This window comes from Haplochromis burtoni, unplaced genomic scaffold (genome assembly GCF_018398535.1).
Source record: "Haplochromis burtoni strain Fernald_Lab_line unplaced genomic scaffold, NCSU_Asbu1 Contig_159, whole genome shotgun sequence".
Lineage (NCBI taxonomy): Eukaryota > Metazoa > Chordata > Actinopteri > Cichliformes > Cichlidae > Haplochromis > Haplochromis burtoni.
The window spans coordinates 897,947-905,748 of record NW_024582520.1 but is presented as its reverse complement, the minus strand read 5'-3'; the positions used below and the strand labels follow the sequence as shown (position 1 = coordinate 905,748).

At 45.4% G+C, this 7,802-nt stretch overlaps 1 protein-coding gene across 1 annotated transcript in view; it reads right to left on the bottom strand.

Moving 5' to 3' along the window:
* Window positions 1–7,802, bottom strand: part of rab33a (RAB33A, member RAS oncogene family) — a gene marked incomplete in the record, with an annotated part of 21,437 nt that overhangs the window by 5,402 nt on the left and 8,233 nt on the right.

Here is a 7,802-nt window from a genome sequence, read left to right as displayed (position 1 = left end):
ACACACACACACACACACACACACACACACACATATAAGCACATATGAGCTTTATGTTCAGCTCATCTTTTAAATCTCCTCGACCTCGCTCTGTCCTTCTCCTGCTGGCACGTGTTCGCTCATTTGTCTTCATGCTGCTTCGTCCTTCATCATCTCTCTCTTTAACCTTTGGCCTCTCCTCCTGTCCTGGCTCCGCCTCTGCTCTCCACAGTTTCCTGTTGGATTTTTGACAGAAACATCAAAACGATGCTCGGCGTCGACGTGCCGACAGCTCGATGTTACATTTGAAGCATTTTTAATACTGAATGCAGCAGAATTATTTAATGATCTGTTCCTCAGAACATCCCCAACATTTTTAACTTGAGCTACAGCTTCAGGTGACAGGATTAACTCTATAGTCACTTCCTGTCGCGCGTCACGGTTTAAAGCTCTGGTGACTCCTGCAGAGGAGGCGCTGCCCGTCCTCCTCTGGGTGCTCTGGGACGCAGAGTCATGTTTCACAGACATGAATTGTGATGTTAAATGATATTATTACCATGATTATTGTGACATTCTGATTAAATGAGATTCTGAGTTTGGGTTTTACCCGCTCTGTCCTGGCCTCCATCATCTGAGCCTCTGCTGTTTTGTGCAGTTGCAGTTAGACACACGATGAACGAGAGGCAGTGTGCATGAGAGGAATTAGCATGACCTCATTTAAACCCGTCACTCTGCTCTGACGACACTTTATCTCCTTCCTGTCGAGTCTGATTTATGAAGAATGCTGTTAATAGTCTGACATATTGTTGCTGCTTAGTTTCCTACAGGAAGCATTTTATTTACTCTTTGATGGATCTCAGTTCATTACGGTTTTTAGTCTTCGATGTGGCGTCTCTGTCACAGATGTTTACAGTTTTACTTTTGTGGCTGGATTAAAAACTCAGTTCAGCCAATAAAGAAACACAATCATGAACCATAGAAGTTTACATGAGGTCAAGCTCAGGGACACCAACTAGCTGAGACTTAGCAGACAGCTAGCAGCTACAGCCGCCTGTGTCACCATCCACGTGCCAGTCATGGAGGCCACGCCCCTAATAATGCAAAGATGTAACTGGACTGATTCTCTCAACATTCAGATTCTGGATTTCTTAACCAATAGTCTGCCAAAACCCCGACTCCTCGGCGCGTCTGCTCATCCTGCTGTCACATGACTGCTCAGCAAATCAGAGACATCACATTGTGAAGTTTGGGTGGTGGAAGCGTCACCCACAGATTCAGTTTGTTTCAGAGATCTTTGTCTGTACAGACGGTGCTGACAGCAGCTCTGAGTCACGCTGAGCGTTTGCCGCTATTTTTATGTCCTCGCAGCACTCGACACTGAACTCGCTGATTTCTTGTTTGTGTCCATATGCTCGTGATGACCTCACGCACTTACGCCATCCTCACAACAGAACCAGGATCGTTAAATGTGGATGACATCATCAGTAAAAACATGATGATGCGGACGCTCGGGGACAATATATGGCTTCACAGCTCATTTGAGTGCAGAGCAGGCCCAGCAGGAGGTCACAGAGCAAAGCCTTTATGTGATTAAAGGTGTTATTCATGGAGGACAAGGAGAGCCTTCATGGTCCTGAAGCACTGAGTGCTGCTGTCCCGTCTCAGCCGCCGGCGCCTCGCAGACAGCCTGGAAGGACACGCTCTGGCTAGTCTCGCTCCCGGCTCGTCACCTGTGTAACGTTCCCATGACTACCGTCCATAGACCTCCACCGGGGAGGCAGCGAGAGTGTGGAGCGAACATTAGTGACTGCGCTTGTTCGTTAGTTAGCACTAGCCTGTTGCTAATGAGCAAACACCTGATTCTGTGGTTCGGTTGCTGCTGGTCCGTAAGCACATACGGACATTTGTAGTTACAGCTGTAACCGTACTGCTCCACAGGCAAATGCTGTATAAACTCTGCAGACCTGCAGGCCTGTAAATCTCAGGCACTGTTTTATGGGAGTGTCAGCACAGCTGTGATATATCTGTGTATTTAAACCCATCTTCCCAAATCTCCGACCACACTGTCGGCTTTGGAATCTCTTAGGTGATCGGTGAGCAGGCTGACCCGCAGTCACTGCTTTGCTTTGATCATGAATACATTTTCCCAACATGAAGAAAACAAATGAATAAAGCATCCCCATGTTTTATTCCCTGCCTCTTGAAGAGGTGTAAACAAGAGGCAGCGGGAGATGATGCATGAGCAGAGCTGCAGGGAAAGGACCAAACTCCTTCTTCCTGAACTCAGCTGATGATGTGTTGTTCTAACACGTCAGGATATCAAAGACAGCTGGAAGCAGCAGCTGGATGATGCACAGTATCAGACGCGAGTGCTCAGGGGCAAGCTGAACAGCCAGGTGAGGCTGAGGAGTCACTGAGGTCAGCAGCAGTACCTAAAGAGCAGCTGTGCTGCTGGAAACTGAATTTCCCGGAGGAACCCACCCGAGGGATTAATAAAGTTTCATCTAATCTAATCTAATTAGTTATCTCTGTGTTATTGCAGAGTCTTTACCTTATGATATAAAACACCTCGAGCCGGCTGCTGCTGGTGCTAAATAAATAGAACTGACAGCTGGAGCCAGTGCAAAGTGAAAGTGTCATCAGCCGCCCGATGGACTGAAGAACAGTCTGGATCTGGACCCAGTTTGTTATGGACTCCCATCAACCGTCAGGAGTGTCCAGCCTCAGCACGAGGATTCGCTTCTCTTTGCTCCATCACACTCACAGCTGTGCATGGTTAACATCCCTGCCTGATGAGACTGACTATTTATTTATTTATTTATTTATTTATTTAGGACAATGCATGTTAATGAACATAAATGTAAAAAAAAAAAAATTACATGAATGTAAACATACCAGATTATAGCCAAGGGCTAATTTCCATCTGTTGTCCTTAAGCATAAAAATAGACATAATAACTGAAGACTGAAGTAGTACAGCTATGATCAGTCCAAAGACTGAAAGGATATGCACTTACACTGCACTGTGCTGTGTGAGACAGTGATGTCTATGCATTAGCAGGAATTAGCTAGCATCAGCCAGAATAGAAGCAGCTCAGGGTTTGATTTGATCCTTAAAGTTGTTCGTTTACTGAATGTCCTGTGATGCTGACTTTAATTTGACCCTCTTTGGTATGAAGTTGTCTGGTAGCTAACGGCATTTACAGTGGACATGAAACACACATGTACATCATGAAGACCTGCTCTCAAAACCTGACCTGGAAGTAACTCTGTCCGGCTTTTGAACAAAGTCCTTAAAGTGTTTTGAACACAGAAATGTTTCTTCTCCATGTTACGGTCTCCTTCACTTACAGTTGGCCTTCACTTTTCCTCACTTCTAATATGAAGCACTGAGATTGCACGAGGAAATAAAGAGTGTGGCATATCAGCGTTTCTGTTTTTCTTTTTTGTCCATCGCACACATCAATCTATTTTCCCTGCAGACGTGCTGATAGGATTCAGTGCTGTTATGTTTGTGCTGTGCTGTGGATGAAGTGGCCTCTTATCTTGGATGTGCTCAGCCAAAGAAAGATTATTTTATTGCATAAAAAGAACGACGACTGAACAGAAACACACAGACTAAATACACACAGGAGGTGATCGGGGGAGTGGACACACAACGGCTGACACAAGTGAACATGACCACGTCACGGGGAAGAATAAAACTAAACACAATGAACACAGAAACGCCAGACCTCTTCAAAATAAAACAGGAAACAGACAGGGGTAGAAGACACAAGGGGAATTTAAAAAACAATGAATTAAAACTGAAACACAGGCAAAGCACAGACAAACGTAGAAAACCTAAAGGACCTAAACATAAACCGTAAACATCAAAATAAACCAAAACTCAAAACACTGGGTCACCTGACCCGTGACAGACACGTCATCAGTGACGAAGCTAAAATTTGTCAGTTTCAGTGTGGAAAACCAAACGTCACTAAATTCACTGAAGAAGGAGGTATGAGGACGAGGTGAACTACAACATAATCAGTGGATTATCTCTTACATATTTATAATGTAAATAGATGCAAAGGAATAATCATAGATGTGACTGGGTCGGTGCTGGTTTAGAGCGTATGAGCTGCAAACAGGATGTAGTTTCTTTGTTCAGGACTTGTTTCTGCCTTAATGAGCCCTGTTCTGTAATTCCATCATCTCCCAGAGAAAGGAAAACTCTTTGATCGTATGACCTCACACAACGTTAAGTCGCCTCCTCTCGCTCCAGTTGGACTTCTGAGAGAATGTGAAATTAGAAGAAGACATTTCAAAACGAGCGTCGAGGTTTCCCACCAGGCGGTGTGGACCCCACGCAGCAGAATACAGAGGAGTGCAAACAGGAACAGAAACACTCCCTGCACGCTGCATTATTGTAAGGCATCAACCACCACAAACACATTCAGGGGTACCCTCTGTAGGAGAGTGGTTCACCTGCAATCTCTGTTTTTCTGGATGCTGATAGGTCCTTTTACCCTTTCTGTTGCCCCTCCCCCTTCATCCTGATTACCCCTGTGCCTGATTGATGGCACTGTAAGATTTCCAATCATGCGACAGCACGCTGCTTAAGTGAGAAGCAGTCTGAAGTGATTACTCATCATCATCATCGTCCTTGGTCCACCGTGGAGCCTGTGGGATGAACCCTGAGGTCTGAGGTGCGCAAACACTACAAATGTCCCTCTGGAAACACACTAATCAGAGCAAACACAAGGTGACGCACACAAAACAACAGCCTGAGCTCAAACACATCTTCACAAAGGTCCAAACAAACAGGCAGACCCGGAGCAAGCATCCTTCTCCCTTGCAGGCAGACGACTGGCTAAATCAAAAAGTAAAACGACCTGCTGATACATTGGTTTCAGTTCACGTAGAAATGTTTCAGCGATGCTGTGACGCTGCCTCGTGGTCCATGGAGGCAGTCAAAGTGTGACTCTGTGACCCCAGAGGTCCTCGCTGTCCTGACCTGCACTGAAAGGGCTTTGGAGTAAGCGGGGAGTATGCTCTGTGGTGATCACAGCTCATCCGATCTTAATTTCACACTCAGGAAGCACAGACATCAGTGACGACTTTACTAATGCTGTCAGAGTAACAGTCAGTCTGCATGCACACCAAACAACAAAGGGCGTTCACCAAACTCATGACCTGACCGAGGTCGTTTCAGATTTCCAGCACACTGATGGGAAACTCTGGAAATCCCGGGAAGGGACTGGGTTTATCCCAGACAACACCAGCATCACTTGAACTATCTGCGTAACAGGAAGCGACAGTTACACGGTGGGTGAGTGGGAGCTGGAGCATCTACTAAGCAGACGGTTGGTGGTTCGATTCCTGGCTGCTCCAGTCCGTTCTCTGATGCATCCATCAGAGTGTGGGTCAAGTCAGGGTCCGGTCCCTGCTGTGACGCTCTCAGTCACCGTACAGACGTCTTTATAAATGCTGCTTCCTGTCAGCTAAAATAAAAGCTTCAGGTTTTTGTGTCATCAGAAATTTTGTTGTTTTCTTCAAATTTTGTGATATAATCCTGAGGCCACTACATACAGACGCTCGACACTTCCTGTGCGGCGGCGTCCTGCTGCATGTGCGTCCTGCTCGTCCTTCAGTAACGATGATTAGCATGATTATTAGTTTTTGCATCTCTGTGTGTGGAACAGAGTAAATGAAGAACTGAAGTGACGTCTCAGCACGACGCGCTTCAAAAGCACGTTTTTTGCAAAGTCCAGCGAGAAGGCGGAGCTCTGATCTGTTCTCACCACTGTTTTCACAACAGTGATGTTTATATATGTGTGGGTGCACAAGTATGTTCATATATATATATACATCTATAAATATGTATATTTTTGGATTTGTTCCTGGGTTATAAAAATAATAATAATTAAACAAATTGTAATGAAGCACAAACAGGAAGAGAGAGATGATGAGGGGCAGGATTAAATAAGCTTATTCTTCTTCCTGTAAGTTACTCCGACCCCCATCCACACCCACCCACAGAGAGCCGGGGTCGGACAAAGAAACTCTGCTCTCAGAATACCAAATATCTCCTGCACATCTGCCGCCCACACAATCATCTCTCCTCTGTATGCATTAAATCCAGAGTCGTCCCCTCAGTCACTTCCAGCTCCATGAAGAAGCGTCTGAGGATTGTCGGAGGTTTCTTTGAATGGCCCCGCCGAGCGATCTCACTCCTTCTGAGCTGTGTTTAGATGTGAGAGAAAGAACTGGACTCGCATTGAGGCTGATTCTTTCTATCGCAGCTGGACTGTGTGCACTAACAGTCTGATGTAAAGGAAACATTTTTCCCCCCAGCAGGTTTTTTCCTCTCATTTTCTCTTTGTTAGTGAAGGTGAGCGGGAGGAAAACGCCCACACGCCGATGAACCGCCGCTGCTGTCAGAGCTCACAGTTTGCTTTCATATTCTTCTTTCTCTGTGAAGAAGGCAAACATCAGTGCTCAGACACTGTGGCACAAGCGCAGGGACTTCCTGCTGAGGCCTCAAAGACAGAATAAAAACTGCTCGAGTCCCATTTAAATGTCCCATTTAAAACGTGGAATCACCATGACGACAAAGAAGAAGACGACAAAAGGATGAGCTGGCTCAGATGCAGAACCCAAGCTCTCAAGCTTCGGTAACAGCACTTTGATGCTGCCATGTTGGTTTTTGTCTCCAGAAGTGACCTTATATGGACAAGAGGGCGGGGCATGGAGTCATCAGCTAATGTTAGCCAGCTTGTGCGGCAAACTAAGGAACTTGAACTTCTTTAAGTTTCATGAAGATCTTCAACATCTCATCACAAAAGAAGCTTTTTGTTGCTTTCTTTCAAAGCTGCTGAGTCATCATCCAGATAAAATCCTTGTTTGAGATCCATGTGTGAGCACAGCAGCCATATGATTGGTCAGACAGTTGCCTTAACAGTGGTCTGAACGTAGGTCAGCTTTTAGAAAAGCTTAGAGCAGCTGATTGAGCTCCAGCACCATGGGTGGGACCAGGTTTGCGTGCTTTGCAGTCAGCGGTGCTGTGTCAGACTGAAGAGGATGGACATGATTACTACAGCTCATCACGTCTTCCTTCTAATCACTTTCAGCTCTGTTTCCTGCCAGCTAAATGAGATTATTTCACGGAGCGGCCACTTGTCCTCTCTCAGGCTCTGGCTCACCGTGAGGGACATGTTAATCCGAGCGGTGCAGGCTTCATCTTCCTGCACATGGCACAGACGGGACGCTGTCTCTTTGGCCTTTAGGCTTATTGAACATAGTTCATCTTCATTTGTATACAGTGCACCTCCATCTTTCTGGCGCTGTAAGATAAGATAAGATAAGATAAGATAAGACTTTATTGATCCTACAACGGGGAAATTTTTGCGTCACCTCAGCTCAGGTACAGATATCAGAAGGAAATACAAAAATGCAATAAGTACAATCAGTGAAAAAAAGTAAGATAATACACTACATACAACAGTAGCACACACAGTATGTGGTTATGGATATGGTTGGAAATATGGAAGATATAAACTATATAGCTTGATATAGCTACTGTACCACTACTATTCCTGTTTATGCACATGTACACACACATGTACACACACACATGTACACACACACATGTACACACACACATGTACACACACATGTACACACTAAATATACATATGTATAGATATACATACATATATACCTGCACATGCACTGCACGGCCACTAACAACTCCAACATCATTGTGAAGTTTGCGGACGACACTACAGTGGTGGGTCTTATCACCAACGGTGATGAGACGGCTTACAGGGAGGAGGTCAG